General features: G+C 35.3%; 1 long non-coding RNA gene across 1 annotated transcript; it reads right to left on the bottom strand.

Annotated features, from left to right (window-relative positions):
- Nucleotides 1–9,331: 9,331 nt before the first annotated feature.
- LOC126876858 (uncharacterized) lies at nucleotides 9,332–10,862 on the bottom strand. Its single transcript, XR_007694574.1, has 3 exons — nucleotides 10,827–10,862; nucleotides 9,465–9,580; nucleotides 9,332–9,387 (listed from the first exon to the last, which is right to left on the bottom strand). It is a non-coding gene; the product is annotated as an uncharacterized LOC126876858 (long non-coding RNA).
- Nucleotides 10,863–20,180: the final 9,318 nt, after the last annotated feature.

Genomic DNA, 20,180 nt, shown 5'->3' with positions numbered 1-20,180 from the left:
TCACACGGATAATCAAGGAGTATTGTGTCCAAGTGGTCGACGTTGTTACAACGAACCTATCCACGGAATTTGTCGTTTTATATCCGTCGCGGATACAATCCGCGAATATGGCCGTAATCCTATCGTTTAATGAGTTTCCAGATCAATGACAACATGCGTTATAATATATCATTCGTTTTTTTGCACCACTATTCTTCATCGTCTGTTATTCTACGCGTTGCTGAAGTATTGTCAACTGCGACGAACTATTGTAAACTGCGTCGCGTTGTCGCAAACCTCGGCTCATAATTATAAAACAATCCTAAAACTTTTAATACGACGAAAGCTGCCTGGTTGAATTTAGTAAAGTTATTTTCCCCTCCTTTTTTTTTTACTGCACGAATCAACCTACGCTAATGAGAGCTTAAGACAAGACGCGTACAATCTTTATCTATTCGACATTTTACAACTGTACGAATAATCTTCTCGGTGGATTAAAAGACCTCACGTTTCTTTTTTTCAATTAAAAGAAATTGCCTGGCGATTCGTCAAATTCGGTTAATGAACAATTTTTGTACGATTTATGTTTGAAAACGAGCTCTTTAATTCGTTAACGACTCGTAATATATCGTGAATTGGTAGAATATATCGATGGTCATAACTTTTCGCGAGGATATAATTTTTACTGATTAAAAGGAAAGCTTGTTCGATTAACGTTAAAATATTCTCATTTTATCCTTGTATATAAATTGTATATAAAACCACTAATTTTTTCAAATACATTAGAACAGGAGGCTGTAACTGGTCAGAATTTGTGGTGAAAATAAAGAAAATGTGCAAACTAATTAAACTATCAATAAATACGACAATTAATTGAATAACTCGCGCACCATATTTCCTTTGATCGAACGTGGATTTTCCATTCGCTCAGATGAAGTTGAAACGAATGGCAATGCTGCTAAAACAAAATACTTGTTGCGTATCGCTTAGATTAACGAGTTGCAAATTCGTTGAACGCTGTAGCATACGGATAAGATGACTACTACATACATTCGCTGTCTCTGCTGCAAATTAATGCTACAGAGTGGAGTTTAAATTTTAAATGAGATAGAAATACAGAATAATTCCAACCTTCAGATGACATTAAAATTGACGTACATTACGAACTGAAAGTTTTGATGTAGCGCGATCCTTAGCATAAATCGTGAAAATAACGAATTAAATATTTGTCCCCTTAATATTAAATGGAAATTTGTAAAATAATCAAATGGAGTGACAGATGGATTTCGTTTGACTACTGCCCGCGTATATTAATTATTTGAACAAATTTCTAAGAGAGAGTGAGCTACAAAATTATCGTGGAGAAATATTTGTAGAATGAGGTGGGTAGCAAATGAAGAAGAAATATTTGTATAAGAGAATGCAGTTGCAGAATAAAGTTTTCTCAATATTAATAAATTTTTGCAATAAAAAATCCCATTGAAAATATTCCAGGTGGTGTAGTATACTAAGCGAAGTACAAGCGTATCAATTAAAATTACTTTCCAAAAATCTATCCCGACCGAAAAGTTTCAGAAGTTGAAACAAGCTCCTCAGTGATTTTAAAAACCCAACGTCTTTTCAATTAAAAGGTTCTCCATTTAATATTCTTCGATCGAGAAACTTGTCAATTAAAAATCAGATGTTTCAAAATGCTGAACCATGTCAACTATCGTAACTTTTTATCAAAGGGGAGAGAAAGTAAACGAAACGCTGGGAAAATACAAGAGAAAAGAAATTACATGTTGTTTAAGAGTTTATCTCCTCTCGAGCGAATAAACTTCTCTCTCGAGAAATTCGTTGACTCGCACGATCTCTACGTCTCGAATTCTCGCGACTCTGCTTCTCGAGTGCTCTTGGTCACGGCATCGATTAACTTATTAAGAACCAAGTAGCAAAATAATACATAAAAATTGTGTAAACGCAACGTTACGGTGAAAACTCTCTATGATCGTAAACTTGAATCTCGTGTTTTTCATTTTTCATTTTTTTTTTTTTTTTTTTTTTTTTAGACACAATCATCTTTTCTTCTGAATTTCTTTCTAGAAGAAGAAATGTTACGTCGTGTTAATAGATGGACAGAAATGCTGTGCAATTCTAAGTTTCCGTGATAATTTTCATAGTTGAAAATGGTAATTATCATCGTCTAGGCTTTCTTTGACGAGCATGTATGAAATTTTAGCCCAATGCAGGGTTAAGCTCGTACCTCGACCGCATTATGCAACCCAGTTTCGAAGTTCAGGAGGGACGTCGGTCAAACAATGGTGTAACCCGACCTATGTGGTAATTGCAACTAATCTTCTCAATTTATTTTTGTTGTCCCGTCCCACGGGCTTCCTTGCTTTTTAGAATGTATCGATTTACCTGGAAATCGTGTCCGTGACGAACAATCCAAATTCGATTTCAAGTTCCATTTGCTGGGACAATAGACTTGATCCGTCGCGGATTTTTCTTTCGTTTCTGTTTTGTACTTAAATTCAGGTAATTCTTTCACGCGAGACCATCTTCAGCGAAATATGTATTCTTGGAATTGTAGACAATTTTACTAATATTATATTTGTTAGAAATATTTTTGAATATACGTAAATATTATTAGAAAATTATTGAAAGATTAATCCTATGTGTGCTATATCTCTATTCACGCGGAGGACTTTGTTTTGAATTTTCCAAGCGTCCATAACAATGTATTTTGTAGTGTTTTATTTGAATTACATAGGACTGAAGATATCTGTTCACTGTTCCTTTAGGTTTTCAAATTAAGAAACGTTGAAAAACTCTCTATGAAAAATTAATAATTGAAATATTGTATCATAAGATTGCATGTTAAATTTGATTTATTTCAGTACCAAGTAACGATTTGTTAGATTAAATTCGTGTGAACCGATCGAAGTTAAGAACATAATGAGAGTACAGATTTTTTTTATTGAGAGATCAAATTAATGATTTTGCCACTATTGTTTCGAAAATTCTTCATCATTTGTGAAACACGTTCTCTCAGAATTTAAAGTCGATCGGTTTTCTAATCAGAAACAAACAAATTGTTTGGTAAATTTATTATCACTTACGAAAATCACAATTTTTCAGTCGACAAGGTTTCCTGGCATGAAATATACGACAAAATTATGTGTTATTTATCGATAAGATTATTTCTCCACTGTCTCGGATTAACTCGAATTCACGCAACTAAATACAGCAGATTTTTCTCCGGTACACATCTTAATTGCACTTTCGTCGCGATTAATCACAGTTTGATACAATGGAATGAAAGATGCATTAATTATTTCTGCGAAACGCGCTTCCACTAAGCTAACGACTTACAGTTCTCTTATATTTACCCCGCTAAAACAAAGAAATGAAAAACCACCCTCTCAACACTAAGATTGCTAAATCTGTTAAAATGACACAGACCGATTTTTCGTTTGTACATTACAATTGGCAAAATTGTTACGGTTTTCGTTATATCGCTTCAATCATAATTATTTTGCTACGCTATTGATCAAACATTTGTAATAAAATTCAAGAATTTAAGAGAAAGTCAGTTCAGGACTTTGTATTCTGTTAGAAAACTTTTACATCAGAATTCTATCGAACTGAAGAAAATTACCACTGACAAATTTATCGTTTCAAAACAAAAATTACTAGGAGTAATTCGATGTAGCTATAGCTTAACAGGTTTTTAAAATGTGTACATATATTTTTACACATATTAAACCTTCATAATTCGAATACTAAAATCTTACAAGTAAATGTGATAACATTTCTCTTGACAATCTTTGCATAAAATATCTAAGACAAACTTTTAACGACTCGATCGAGGATAAAGAAAACCGATAGTCTTGAGAGAAAGACACCATATCATATTCACTTTTTTAGAGATTCTTAATGAGAAATAGTTTGGACAAACTGTAAATCCAGAAGACTCGCTACGTGCGTAAATGATGTAGAGACATTAGAGAGAAAGGAACCGAAATCGACGCGTAGGAACGTCGGTTTTTAGAAATATTCCATCCAATGTACCGATGAAGCAATGTACTCACGACAGGAATTCGAACGAAATCCTTTCTGGTCCTAGCCGCTACCGAAGAATAATGGCCGCGCAGAGGATTGCCACTTCACTCATCGCCGACTATCCTTGCACTAAAGCTCTGTCACCTCGCTCTGGCAACGATAACAAAACTTGCGGACGTAGTTCAGCATTTTAGAGGCCCTGCATTCGATCAGGGTACGTGGAGAGCGTGCCAGCGTGTAATTCTTCGCCACTTAGAGTGGGTCATTAACGATGCCCTCCACGATCTTTCGAAGCTCGCGTAATTCTCGTGCACGCGCTTTTTATCCTCTTTATTCTTTTTCGTTACGTTCACCTTCTTTGCTTCTTTTCTTTTTTCGATCGAAAAATGCAAGATAAAGTTACGATCTTCGTTATTCGCCGACTCGAGTCGATTATTAGACTATGTGGATTTTTAAACGTGAAAAGGCTTTCGATGAGAACATTCAACGAATGTCGAAAGCATTGTGATTTTTAAAACGCACGATCCTCTACGAGGAGATCTAATTTTCTATAGTAAACTTGTTCCATATTGTCGTTGCTACTATCTACCATATACTTATTACGCGTGGTTGATAGATGGTTATGCAACGTACATTCTATGCATTTTTGAGAAACTAGAGAAGCTTTGAATAAAAATCACTACTGCATCATAAAAATATTCTATTTTTCGATAGATTCGGTGCTACATAAAAAGATGTCGTTCTTCATAGCGATCTTTTGCATAATTTATTCTTGTTAATCTCAACATTTCTTTAATTAATACTCTCCTAATACCTACCCAATGTAAAAATATTAATTTTCATTGAGACATTAATGTGCATAGATAGAACATTAGTGTGGAGTTTTATCCATCTATAGGAAATTTAGAAACGAGAAAATCCGTAAGACGCTCCTAATATACAAAAATGTATTCTTTATAATGTTCCAGAATATTTGGTAAATAAACAAATTTCTGCTTACAATCTATTTCGTTGATCATTCATTAAAGTATAAACTTTGCCTTTTGACATATTTTTTCTTTTTTTCTCTCATCTTAATAATGTCTTTGATACACGAAGGTGTAAATTTACATAAATATCCTTGATCAAATTTGATTCTCACGCGAATAGTATAACGATGTGTTGTCACGATAAGCATTTTTGTATTCGAGTAAAGTCTGATCGAAAAAGAGGACTGAAGAGGGTTATACGATGGAAGAGAGGCTTGCAGAGAAGCTGGGAAACAGTTTACAAGTCGGGCTAGGAAATAGAAGATTGAGTAGTTTAGTTGTATGTTGGAAAAGAGGTTATATGAGAGGGACTGGGAAATAGAATCGAAAAATTATGCGTTCAAGCATATTGAAAAGAACTTTTTTTAAGAGTGTTCGTAATATATTCATCGTACATGTTTTAAGGAATTTATTTGATACATCTGAGATTTATGTAGCTTTTGCTTGTGTAATTCTGCTCATTTCTTATAGATGCCTTTTCTTTGTCGCAATATAATGTTATTCATAACATGCAATGACATTTCCAATGGTGTTCCCTATCCTCGCATAATACGTATCGGTAATTCTGTCATAATACTTCATCTATGCACATATGCAGTCGACTACGTCAGCGATATGTGTAATACGTTTGTATCAGCTTTAAGATTAAACAATACTGCTATTGAGTTGGAAATTCATCCGATAGTTCGCATCGTACAGTGTGTAGTGTAATAGTGGATATTAAACAATAAATATTTGCTACGATATGTATAACTAATTGCTTCAGTTCGCAGTCAGAATTAGCTCAAACTCGCGCTATATCTAAAAAAATGTTCTTAAGTTACACAGACGGTTGTCTGTCATCTCGGAAGATGCAGTCATTGAAATCAGCGTTTGAATGTCATATTTTCTGGATGATATAATTTTCATCGGTAAAATTAGAACATATGAATTATCACAAACCAGGAATTAAGCCAAGTTTACGCAACGTGTTTATGCACCAGTTATAGTTTACATAAGAAATTCCAATTTATTTACATAATACGTCATACTAATACGTCAAAAAAAATCATTTACTAAAATCCATGTCTCATCGAAATATGAAAAATACGAAAAAGAAAGCAGGAAACTATGGAGAACGATAGAATTCGATCGAAGAATCGGTCTCGTTCGGATAAAGAGGCTCTAGAACGCACGCAGGCCTAGTGGCCCCGATACTGGAAGAGGCCTCCATTGTGCGAAACCCACGAAGATGGAGATAACGTAATGAAACTAACTGGCTTGCTCTGACCAATTAACCAACCCAACTACGGCATAATATTTAACGTACACTCGCCGCCTTCCCCTGTTCACGTGGCCACGTTTACGCGATGGATATAGCGTTACATGAAAACGCGTTGCGAGGGAATCTCGCGTGATGATGAATTCGCTCACGCGCATCATCCCAGCGTGAGTTACAAGTACCTTCACGCGATTGACGGATCAAATATTCAAGGCAATTCGATTGGAATTATATTCGTGGGCCATAAAAATATTCACCTTCGCGATCTATTATCTATTTATCGATCTATTCAAGACAGATTGGAAATCGATGTGTCGGAGATGAAAGAACACCTGTCGGAGATAAAAGAACACCGGAGCCTTTGGAACTTTGGATAACCCCGCAACATTGTAACCTAGAGTCTACTAAAACAGTAATTAAACAATTGTAGTTATTCAATCCGATTGTAATTGTTCGAGATAGGTGATAGTGAGCTCTGGCTCGAGGCGATAGTCTGTCGCCCAACGTAGCCGCGGCCAACGGGATGACAAAAGGACGTACTCACAAAGTCTAAGTCTGGTTAAAACGTGAAATAACCACTGATCGCGAAGATGTTAGTCTTTAGTCGATGAGATCGCGAGCGAGAATGACTTTCCCGTCCCGATGATACCACGGAGGAAAACTATATTGGGGCGTGTCTAAGGACACGAGATCGGATTCGTCGAGAAAAGCCTCCGTTCAGAAAGTAAGGGAAATTGTCGTTGCCGCTAATTGGTCAATCTCTATACCGGTGGTTAGAAAGAGATGCTGGCTGTTTTCGAGGGGAAGTTGCTAGTGGGAGACGCCGCTCGTTGAAAAATTGGTCTCCCCTATTTTCCCGTAGTGGGGACAAAGATTGTTTGTCTGTTTGATGGACTTTAGTTGACTAAATCTTAAGATTTATAACGAGCCCTCGAGCTAGCTGAACATGTACTGTGGAGACGCATCGACATCTGGCAATTATCTTACTCCAGGAATAGGGTCTGCGCGTGGCGAGCCACGGGACAAAAACCGTTGGAATATTTACTGTCACGTGTCGCCACGAATATTTCTTTTAAGCTATAGGATTTTAAGCTTTTGAGCTATAGGATTACTCCATACCTTCGTTAAACAAAGCGTTCATTCCTTGGCCGCGGCAACGTTGGGCGACAGACTGTCGCCTCGAGCCAGAGCTCACTATCACCAATCTCGAACAATTACAATCGGATTAAATAACTACAATTGTTTAATTACTGCTATAGTAGACTCTAGGTTACAATGTTGCGGGGTTATCCAAAGTTCCAAAGGCTCCGGTGTTCTTTCATCTCCGACAGATGAAATATTTTTATTCTCTGATTTATAATTTTGGAAGTGTAAGGATTTCGTCGAGTGAACGAAGAATATTCGTAACGGAGTACCACGTCTTTAAATCAGGAATTTTTGATAAATAAGTAACGTAAGGTTTTCTGAAACAGATTACTGCAAAAAAAGAAATTCATCATAAATATTTATAATATTAGATAAATATTAAAAATGCCTTTTTATGCAAATGCGAGAGGTATATTACCATGAGACTGTGTTCGCATGATAACGATGATAATGGTCGCAGAAACTGTTTTTTGCCTAACGCTATTTTAACATAGACATCGTGTTTTTTGATGGTTACAAAAAAAAAAAATTAAATTTTATAGATTATGTATAATCAATTAATTCAGTGATCAGAATTTTAAAGAAACTTTTTAATAGAATAAATGAGAACTCGAAAGGGCAAATACGTGGAATTGTAACGATGTGTTAAGGTGTAGGAAGATTTAAGATTAAGCTGTTACTGTTAATTTGTGTTTCCGCCTGTTTGCACGCGTCTGACCATAGACAGGCACGCTCTACTGCGGCTGCCAGGCATCCGCTGCACGTGAGCAATCGTATTTGAATATAACATCTGTTTGATTTGTTTTTACCAACTTTGTGTACCACTAATTACCAGTGGCGAAATTCAGAAATTATTCCTATTTCCTCGAAACAAAAAACATAGAATCTCGTCCTTTTAGATATATGATTTTACTTGGATATGTCTTACAGTTCGAACACCTAACCGATTTTCTGTACATTTAGTATTTATAATAATAGACTTTAGACTAGCTTCACGTACGAATATACAGGGTGGTTGGTAACTGGTGGTACAAGCGGAAAGGGGGTGATTCTACGCGAAAAAAGAAAATATAGAATAGAAATCTTTCGTTCGAGGCTTTGTTTTCGAGAAAATCAACTTTGAATCTTATCTCGTTATAACGGATCTCACTGTAGATCGTTGTCTCGATGGAAAAATTAAGAAAAAAATTTTTATTCTATATTTTCGACTTCTTTCACCCCCTTTCCGCTTGTACCATCAGTTACCATCCACATCCATTCCATATACATCCTGTCCATAAAATTATGAAATACCTACATTTTTCAATTATGTTCAAAATTCTACAGACCTCCCCCTTCCCCGAAATCTCATTTTGCGCTTTCGTCAATCATAAAAGTTTATTTGCGAAAACAAGCAGCCCAAGAAGAACAATTTGCGTCAGTCTAAAATTACCATCACGCATCAAGGAACGTACCTGACGTCAACAAACCTGAAGTCCCTCCCATATTTAACTCTACTAAGCCAACCACGGGAGTTCCGCGTTCAAAATACCAATCGTTCGTTTATTTGCATGAGAAAAGATTTGTCGGTGGCTGGGGAGGAAACGAGCCGAAGCGCGGATAGGTGAATGTCGGAAGAGAAGGGGAAAACCTTCCGAGTCCTGAAACAATTTTCGTTTCGAACAGCTCGTCCTGCTGGTGGGGAGGGTTGCATAAATATTCGAGGTTGCGCATCGTGCTCGACATAGCTGGAAACTGCTGGCAAGCGAACAAGTGGTGGAGAAGGAGCACCAGGACCTTAGTTTCGCCACAGCTCAGTACCAGTTGCGCTCCATACGAGTGTTCATCCAACCTGCTCGAAAGGGTGGAATTCCAACGTGAAGATATTGAGTTCGGTGACATCGGTGAGTTTAAATCCACTATATCTTCTATGAAATCATCGTGACGCTAAATGTAGTTACAAGAAATCATTCTAATTTATTTCTGTGTGTAATTTCTTTTCTTCATTTCGCGTGGTTTCTTACTTGGTCAAAAAGGTGAGGAACTTTTATGCGAGGATACTGTTGATAAATTTGCATCGTCCATCCTTTATTGAATTTATACGCAAGACCATCGACGTTGAGTTTCGCTCGATCATTGTCTATCGAATAATTATAAAATTTATTCTGATTTTTGTGCGTCTTCGGTCCCTTCCTTAGCTTTGTCCGATTCTTTTTTATTTGATCTGATTGATTGTAGCAATTTAAATACGAGGAGACTGCTGGTCAGTTCGAATCGATTATTTTCTGTGCAGTAATCGTAGCAAAATGAATATATTCTAATTTATACGTGTCCTTTGTCCCACTTTGTGCCCGCTCTTTTTCCCCTACTTTCTACTGTTTCGAGGCATGAATGAATCCTCTGAACTTGTTGCTCTGGCAGTGAATGAAAAGTGAAGTTTAGGATTGGAAAGTGAAATGAAAGTTTCAATTCCTCGCTTGTGTTTCACTTGTGGAAAGAATCTTCATCAGAAGTTTGACATTTTTGATAGACGCAAGTTTTTGTGCTTACATTTAGATTTTAGAAAGAATTTTGAATTGTATATGTCGATTACGTATATTGGTCATTTAAAAAAATCATAAACACTGTTCAAACTTCTAAGGTACAATGAGAAAAATACAATGTTCATCATTTTATCTTTCCCATGCATTACTGTACTATTACTTAGTGCTGGAAGTTATAAATACCTCTTGTCGTAACTTATCAAAATGTTCTGCTCAATGATATAGTCCCATTCATCCCCTGTCATTCCCACCCACCATTTACATCTCATAACATAATAATAAAACAGTACTTGACATGATTAATAACATATTAAAAGCATCACTTAGAAGAGATGAATTATTTCATAATATAAACTTTCATGTTTATTAATCCCTTAATGTTTTTGTATTCTAATACTTTTGTATATCGCTTATGCTGTAGGTTGAATATGCAAATTAATATTTTTATAGATATAATTTAAATAATACTCGATAATAGCACTGGATAATATTATATCGAGTACTATTCCTCGAATATTTTACACGTTTTTCCATATTACATAATGGAACATAATTTTTGTCTAAATTACGATGCTTCTAATTAAATTTAAATATAAACGAAAGATTGCTTTCCTTCAAAGTTATTGAAATTCGTAAGAAAAGCGAAAGACAAAACAGAATCGATGTATCGATTAATTCCTTAAAAATTTTTACTCGATAACTGGCCCTTAACATTTCACGAACTATACGCGTTTTAATATTCATGGTTACAAGAAAGTAAGAAGAAAGAAGCCGAAATAGGTCGACGCGTGTTAGCGGCATATTTTTTATTCATGTACCCACTTCAAAGTCGTCTATACGTACCTCACCGACCTAATACGAACAGCTCTCTTTTCGGTCTCCTCCTTTTTATTTCTCTCGCATTTTTCTTCTTCCATTTCCTCCTGCCCCCCCCCTCTCTCTCTCGTTCGTTCCTTTGGCCTGGATATTTTTCGCGTGGTTCGAGCAACGATGAATTTCCGTGCCGCGAAATTGATGACACGAGGGATAATGAAAATTTATCGAGTATAATAGCCGACGTTCTGATCAAAGACCAAGCCAATCCGTGCCTAAAAAAAAAAAAAATTTTTGGATACCGTCAATGAAGCTGTATTATATTTACATATAAACTATATTATATATGGGACGCAGGTGTTCTATATTAAACATAGCTAAATATAGGTAAATGCAATTAAATAGAGTTAAATATACCGTAATGAAATATATTTAGTTTATGAAACTTTTCCTAAATTAAATGGGAAAATTATTCGCATAGCTGGAAATTCGTATAGTATCTATAATAAAAATTTATAAAATAACAAGACAGCTCAGAGGACTTTTCAATATTTTTTATTTCGATATATATATAGCATTTCCATTAATCTTCGTTTCAGATATTTTTAAAAGGTACTTATTAATATCACTTCTAGTCATTTTTTAACATTATTCGATAAAGTTACATTAACAAAATCGTGTTTTTCAATTATACCATTTACTACTCTTTATCTTCATGATTATAATTGATTATACAAGTATCCCATATATCGTAATGAAGCAATTGTGTATAGTTGTAGCATTGTAAAGTTATGACTCTGAGACAACAAAATCGTAAAAATTCTTAAAAAAAATTGGCTGACAGAATATCCTACCAAGTATTATTTTCAGCGAAGCAACAGGTTTTGTCAAACGTATAACCTTTATAAATTTCTGACGTAAAGTATTTCAAATCTATCTTCTCCAAAAAGAAGAACGTCGTAGGATAAAATTGTACATTTTAAAATGTACATTGTAAAATTATACATTTTCGATTTATTTCTTCACGTAGAAAATTTTACCTTATCCTTTATAGTACGATTAATGAGACACACTAAATATTTGAATGCTACGAAACTCGTAAGAACCAGTTGTACTATACTTTAACCAGTTACACATACTAAACGGTATCAAGTAACTTATCGATCAGTATCGCTTTCCTTTAATATGAAAGAACGAAATAAACGTAGAACAGAATTTTTACGAACAGAGAAAGTATTAGGTTGTCCGGAAAGTGTCTTTCTTTCGCAAGCGTGTCTTTTACAACGATGCACCTTCGTACAAACGTAAAACCAAGTCTGTGAAATTTATCTCAACAGAACAAATTGGATCGTACGTAATTCGACAAAATAATATAAAACAAAAAAACGTTGTGCGTCTATTATTTCCTCATAAAACGAAAGAAACTTCTTGGACAAGCTAATAGTTTTCGAAAGATTTACGACTTGTCTATGGAAGACGAGGGATTGAAAGAACGCCGAAGAATGAGGTTCAATGGATGAACCAGCAGGAAGTTCTCGAAGCAGCCGCGAATCGCGAGTATCCCCTCGAAAAGAGATGAAAGTGAATCGAAACTGTAAGACTGTTACGACTTTTCCTCTCCGATATTCGTGAATTGAATCACGGTCAACTCAGCTTGAAAGAGAAGTTCGATTAAAAACTTCTATTGTAAAATTCCTTAGTCACTCAGGCAGATCCATGCGATTAACTCTTAATTAGTATTCTTGATACAGCAATAGTTACTCAATTTTAGAGTTTCAATAATATACGTTGATTTGTATTTCGTACTTTACGTAATAAGTATCATTGATATTATTTACGGCATAACACTAAATAATAATTTAAATTTCAATATTGAAATTCTGTAATCATATATTAAAATATTGAAATTGTATACTGAAAGTATTTCATTCTGTTAGCTTAATTTGCTCAGGAGTCACGCTGATCACCTTCATAAATTCAAGCACAGAGAAAAATAACAGAAAACAATTACAAACGCTTTTGAAAATTTACCTTGGAGCCTGTGACTTTTTACAATTCTTTGCGATAGATAATTGCAAATTTGGAAAAATAGATCGTTCGTTTTTTAGCATGCTGAATATTAATTATATACTTAAATAATTAAATCGAGGAATTTTATATTAATTTTATATTTTTCACAAGGCTGATCAGTTTCTCGTGTGAAAATCTCAATGAAAAGAATTCATATGCTATTGTTAAATTAATCCTCGTCTTAAATTCTCGTTACTGATCTAATTTATACAAAATAAGGTTACACACTTGCAACAATAAAGAAGCTATAGAACGGCGAAGATATCCTCAAAGAAGGAGAGAAGAATCAATTATACGAGCCATTATTCGCCACTTACCTAATCTTAAATCTAACTGCAATTGTCCTTTGTTAATTTTATGATTTCCATTACGCGAATCGAGTTGAGTGTAAAAATTCTGTTTTACGACTAAACCATATTTACGACTAAACGAATCCTTACTCAACATATATATAAACATAAACATATATATAAACATTATAATGCAGAGATTGGAACACAATTCAATTTCGTGGACAGCATGTGTTCGTGATCAATCGACGCGTCAGATAATTTATTATTGAATAAACTGGCCGGTGGCGTCTGCGTTTCATGATTGGCAAGTCGATAACGATACAACCGATAGGTAACCGAAATAAATGTTCTACATCTGCGAAGTAAACGTTGTTCTACTAAGCTTTCGACGAGTGAATATTTCTCTTCTTTCTTTCCATCGATAAATCGCGTATCTCTTAGTAACATTCAACTAAATTTTACAAATTTCACCATAGGCAGAGTAATTCTATAGCCGAAAGATAGAAAAAAAGAAAAAAATGGAACAGCGAAAGAACCAAGTCAATTTCCCTCTTTCATCCAGTTTCAGAGCGAAATACGACATATATGATATTTTCATGCTTCAATTTACGATCAAAGGATATTCAGAGTCGCAACTTTTTATCGAATCGAAACTCCCAAGCTGCATGTTTCACGCAGAGGAAATGGGAGAAAGAGTTACATAAACACTGATAAGTGAGCCAGTGAGAAGTTAAATTGATCGATTCCATTTTTAAACAAGTTTTTTCGTTCTAAGATCCGATCGACTAAATCGCTACACTCACTGCTGATATTTATTTAAATTTATGTTTTTATAGAGCGCGACGAAGGAGAAGAACCTAGACAGAAATTTATTTTACTTACTGAACTATTAATAGCTGCTAGACTTTGCATATTTGTACACTTTCGCGCGTATTTTTACATCTTTCAATTTACCGTAAAACCTTATTCACATTGAACTCTTCAGAAACCAAACGATTAATCTCAATAGAGTCAACCTTCTTTACAAACAAGGTATTTCTATATTGCAACTATTTTGAAACATATACATGTATGAAATATAAACATATTTTTCATCCTAATTCCGGACACTCTTTTCACATGGATTTCGTCAAAATTATGCGGCCTTGCGATTAAAAGAAATTTTCTCGAGAAGTGTCGCGATTAGGCAACTTATTGGTATTAACAGATTATTAACAGAAAGACAAAATAAACTCCGTTACACAAATCGGATGATCAAGTTTTCGGAGGAGAAAGAGAAAGAGACAGAGAGGGGGGGAGAGAGAGAGAGAGAGAGAGAAACAAGATTTATTGAAGGGAGGATGAGGGAACGGAAACACTTTGAGGAAACACTTTGAGCTCTATGCTTCGACCTGTCCAGCCGCCAATCGAATTAGCGTGCCATCCAGCATTGATTTTGCGTCCATATCGTGGAACCATGCCGTATTTATTGTTTACCAGGTTTCCTGTGTCCTATGAATTTCAGTTTTTCCGCAAGATGCCGCAAGATGCAGCTCGTTTTCCTTAGACTCCGATGTGAAATCGCGCGAAAAAGTAAGAATGAAGGCGTTTCCATTGGATCGCGATTGCACTTTATCGTATTAATTAACTCGACATTACAGCGTAGTCCTAGAAAATCGTATTAATCGAGGTAATCCGATGCAATTGATTCACGGCCAGCGTACTGCTGCGCATCACGCGAGTCGTTGTCTCAATTATTGAATTGCTCGTTGCGAAGTATTGTAGCGGAACCTCGGAAACGAAATTAACGATGTAATTGGGGACAGGATGCATTGTAACGATGGAAAATATTTTAGTTATAACAGCTAATTCGAAGGTTGAAAAATATCGATCGAACTGTTTGCTGGTGTTCGCCCAAGGATTCGAACATGTAGGGGTATAGTGGTTGAACAATTAGATCTGGTCATATCTGTTAATTTTTCTGTCGTTATTGTATAATTCATTGTATTCTTTGGTTTACTATATACACGTATCCCGTTTGATAAATTATATTTCTAATTTTCGTTAATAATATTAATACTTTGCATTCGAAGGTTTCATTTATTCATATTACCAGATACTCCAAGTAATTTCAGTAGAAAGAACGTGTTTTCGTATAATTGGTTAAATATATGCGTAGAATGAAGAGTCATAGCCGCATCACTCATCACCTACTCACTCACTCACTATCATCGCGCAGTGCGATACGATTTTGCTTGGTAGTGTAATATATCTTCGGCCAATACGTCGGTTTATTTTTCTGATTGTATCTTACCTGTTCGTTGCAAGAATACGTGAGATAATTATGATTTGACAGGTTAAGGACAAATTTTTAATTTATTGATTTATTAAATTTTTAATTTATTAATTATTTAATTTATTTGATATTATTAGCGGAGCCCTCGATTGCGAAGGGTTATAGTAGCGTCGAATAAAATTGAAATTGTTAATAGATCATTTTCTGATATTATATTTCAATGGATCTTCGTGGAAATTGGAATAATGTCTGATTCTATTATTTATCTTAGAAAACTTGAAAAACTAATTAATTATTCGTATCGAATTAGTAATATTCGTTTGTTTGTAAAATGTACTTGTCAAGATAGTATTATATAAAAATGCTGAATCTCGACAGGTTAATTTCTCATGTGAGTTTTCACGAAGCTTGAAAAAATAGAATTTGTAATTAGTGTTATTTGCAACAGACATTTATTTTCCCTGAAACCTATGTAGGTCACAAATATTCCTAGTAGCAATGCGTGTGAACTACATTCGCTTCTCTATGTACGTACATATGTACTCTCAAAATTTCATTAAAATCGTTCTTACGTTATTTTAAAATCCATTCTAAAATCGATTCTATGGTGACAACCAACGGTGTAACTTTATAATTCGACGAAATTTTCCAATGCATTTCAAACAGACAAATTTTTACAATCCCAATATAGAGAAGGTATAAAAATAAAATAGTTATTTTTCTTGCTCGGTTCTAGATGAGAACAATAAAAGTTGCGTGGACAGTGATTAAATTGCTTTAAGGAAAAACCTCCTATTTTTTGTTTTATATATTGACTTTTTGTTGCAATATTTTCCAAGAGCTTCGACTGGCATCGAGTCGTATAAAATCGCAGAAAAAGGCGCTAGTATTCTTTATAGTTGCATAGCTTCCATCATCGCCTGGGTAATAGGCCTCGCTTCGTCTTTGACGCGACAATCTCGTTACCAAGACTTCGATCTTCGAGTTGCTTAATGCGATATCGACATCAGAACGATGCCTCGACGAGCAATTCATCAAAAAAGTTTTTTAAATTTTATTCGTGTAATCTCGAAAGTGACTCGATATTGACCGAGAATAATACGATGTTTCATTTATTTGTCGAAGCTTGGGTGAAAATTTTCCGCCGACAGATTTTTGATTGCAACCAACGACATTTGAAATTACTGACACGAGAAATAGAAATTTATTGTCATAACTAGCAACGTTGTAAATTGTTCGTATTTGCTTTGATACGAAGATGAATTGGAAATTATTAAAATTTAACAATTTAATAGCATTTACAATTATTCGTATTATCTCATTTAATTATATCATAATTGACAATACAGAAGTGTCACTGTTTCTGTATACCTAAATATATTATGTAGTATCGTTTGTTTTTTTACAATAACTGTGCAATTCCATCGTATTGATGCCTTTTCTACTGTAATTCTACTCCTAACTAATTACATTGAATCAACGTCAGTCATTCGCATAATAACAATTCTATTCCCTGATATTCCCAACCCGAAAGCAAATATCCTCTTCCAAATTGTTGCGTATGTATAACCATCCGATTTCTATAGTGATATATTAGCCGTACTGTATTATGTGGATTCTTCGTTGTACGAACGTAAGTAGTCAAGTGAAATTTGTGATGTTCCTTGATCTATGTACGTTACGATCAGTTTGCAACAGGCAGTTTTCCCGAGTCGTTGCACGTTCAGCAAGAAATTAATCAGCAGTGAAGAAAAATATAAAGTTCCCCTGTATTTCTAACTTTGTACTCTGTAATGTCACGGTTTCTAATCTTTCATCCATAGTTCACACTTTAAGAAAAATTAATCAATTACATTAATTACGTTGCTTAAAATCATCGAATTTATCTAGTCGGTTAAGCGTGTAAAATCGACGAACGGAAGATTATTCAATGAGAAAACTCGACATTACAAAAATGAACGTTTGCCCATGTTGAAGTAGCATTTAAAGGATGAACGCGATACTCAGCGTCGAGTCGAAAACGTTTCGAGTTCGAGTTTCTATTCGCCTCCATATGAACCCATTGAATAATCGATACGAGTTGCTCGTTACACGGTAATTCCTTGCTTTCAAATTTGAAAGCCACCCCCATAGGCCCTGTTAATCGGTCAGACTAGCGCAGAGACGCGTTTCATTTGCTATAATTCGATCATCGGACGGTTTAGTTATCGTCGAATTTTGACGCTGCTTACCAGCAGATTAATCTCTAGCAAACAATTGATAGGCGTCACAAACAGACCAGTTGCTTCGTAGTTAGCGAGTCTCTGGACGTTCAGAATATGAGGATCCAGCTGATCCACCATTACAATTAATCGGATTAATTCTCACTCCCTCTCGCCAAGGGATATATGTAATTGATTTTCTGAATCAGGGATGGCTATTCCGATAATATACAGTAAATATAAAATATAGCGAAAATACATAGTAAATCGAATTTTTCCTTTTCATTTCTTAACTTTATCTGTTCTCAAGATACATAGCTTTTGCAGTTTTCCGTAATGGGACAGAAAGCGGAACGTCTTTAGGCTACCATCTTTTTCTTTTTACAATTTAAATTCGTTTCTTCAATGTCCGTTAGAACATTTTCCAGCCAATATTTTCTAAAATTTCACACGTATCCTTCCTTCGCTATAAGACGCGAGATACACGTGTACTTCAGCATCGACGTGTCTTCAACTCATCGATGCCTCTTTCTCGGCGTTTCCCATAGTCCGTTTTCCATTCTGTCCGCGTTTCAACCCCCGACCACATTTTCTGTGCAACGTGTACACACATCCAAATATGGGTTGACTGCGACACGGGAAAACTCAGCGTTAGAAACGAACGAAGAAACGCCTAACCATCGTGAAAGCGATGTGAACGCGGAAATCGGACGAGGCGAAGTTAATTTCGACTATCAGCCAGCTTTGGGCAATGAATCTCGACGATTTCCGCGAGCATATTGGACTTATCTGCTCCAGCACGCCTTACAATCACGATAACACCTTCTGTTGCACGCACGTGAACACGCAACCCCCTCGTTACCCTCGAAACGAGCGGTCAGAGATCCGTGAACAAGATTGAAGTTCGTTGCGGTTACGGAAGCCGTTTACGAGCCTATGGATTACGAGGGTCGTTTCGAAGAATGCAGTGAGCGATCCCATGGAGCGTAATTCTTAGCCCATTAACGGGCAACGTTGCGTTAGCGAATTTCATCTGTCACCTTTTCCCCAATGAATTTGCGTTATCGAATTCTATTTGTTAACATTATCACCACGACAAGCAATTCCAAGGATGAGCTTCGCGTTTACCTCGTCTCTACTTTTTCTATCTGGATTCTACAATTTCATGAGTTTCAAAGGATGTGGATAAAACGGCATTATGAGAAACTGTTGGTTGATTCTTCATGGGTTAACGTAGTTTTGAAGAAATTCTTCCAGGAACCGGGAAGAATATTAAACATTGAAATCGGATACAGTACCAATTCTGAGAACTTTGAAAATGACACGGTACCACAATGTCGCTATAGAGACCAATATAATGTTACTCTAGAGGCTTTCACTGCTCGAATTGTCACAATTATTTTTTATACTTCCGATCCTTGATCATGCCAAAGCGTTATTTTTAAAAAATAAAATATATAATAGAAGTGTGTATAGAACTGTTGAAAGGGTCCGTGTAACAGACTTTCGTCGATGATCTATACAACTAAAATTCTTAATATTAAATTCAATTCGTAGAATATTCAAATCTATCTATAGTTTGATCGAATCTTCGATTATAAATCGACGTAAAATTTTTGGATACTACAAGCGTAGCCATCGTTCAGTATCTCGTAAACGTCTGATGAAGAAGTACATGTTACAAGGCTTATACGTCAAATCTATAGAACACCTGAATATAACTGACTTCCCAATATTTCAATATTCCAGGTCCCATAGCTATATCGGATGTCGATTAATACGAAACATGAGAAGTCAATCAATCGATATGTTCAATGGCACGTAATCTTGATAAAAGCTGTACAAACTTGCAGTCCTTTCCTTGTTTATAACGGGAAATTGAATACTTTGTAATTAAATTGTAGAAACAGAAGCAATAAAATGTTGCGTGGCCTGTCGCAATAACGTAACGAATCGATATAATGGTTGCCACAGATTAATTAATTAATATCAATCCCGCGATCCTCCATCGCAGCTGTCTTTATTTCCGCGTAGTTTGTATCGAATTCGTCGCGTTTCATCGTGAGAAATCTTCAGCCGTTCCAAAAGTCTCGTAAAGATTAATCCTTCATAATTGAAGAGCGGAAGTAGATAAAGTTGCCAGTATCGAAACTAAAGTTTTCTGGGAAACGACTGTTTATGAGAAATTGTTTGTTTATGGAAATGTTATTTATTAGAAAAATATAACGATACTTATTTATTACGCATATTATAATACTTTATATAATTTTACGATATCTCTATTCTATCGTTTCAAAGATCTGTTAATTAACGATAAAAAAAATATCTTCTTTATATCTTAAGAGAAGATATGTAAGTCCATTATGTAGTTTGCTTAAGAAGGTCAGTAGAGATTTTCTTATCTGATGGGATAATTGAGGCAGATTTATCTACGCACATGTTCAAGCACGATGGAGGGAGTTTGCTGGCACATGGTGCACACAGTCTAATTTAGGGAACTAATCGTATAACATACATCATACACAACCTATATCACGTATGAAAC

The sequence above is a fragment of the Bombus huntii genome, unplaced genomic scaffold (genome assembly GCF_024542735.1).
Source record: "Bombus huntii isolate Logan2020A unplaced genomic scaffold, iyBomHunt1.1 ctg00000100.1, whole genome shotgun sequence".
NCBI classification, from domain to species: domain Eukaryota; kingdom Metazoa; phylum Arthropoda; class Insecta; order Hymenoptera; family Apidae; genus Bombus; species Bombus huntii.
Note: the sequence above shows the minus strand (reverse complement) of the source record. Positions and strands in the feature narration are given on the sequence as shown.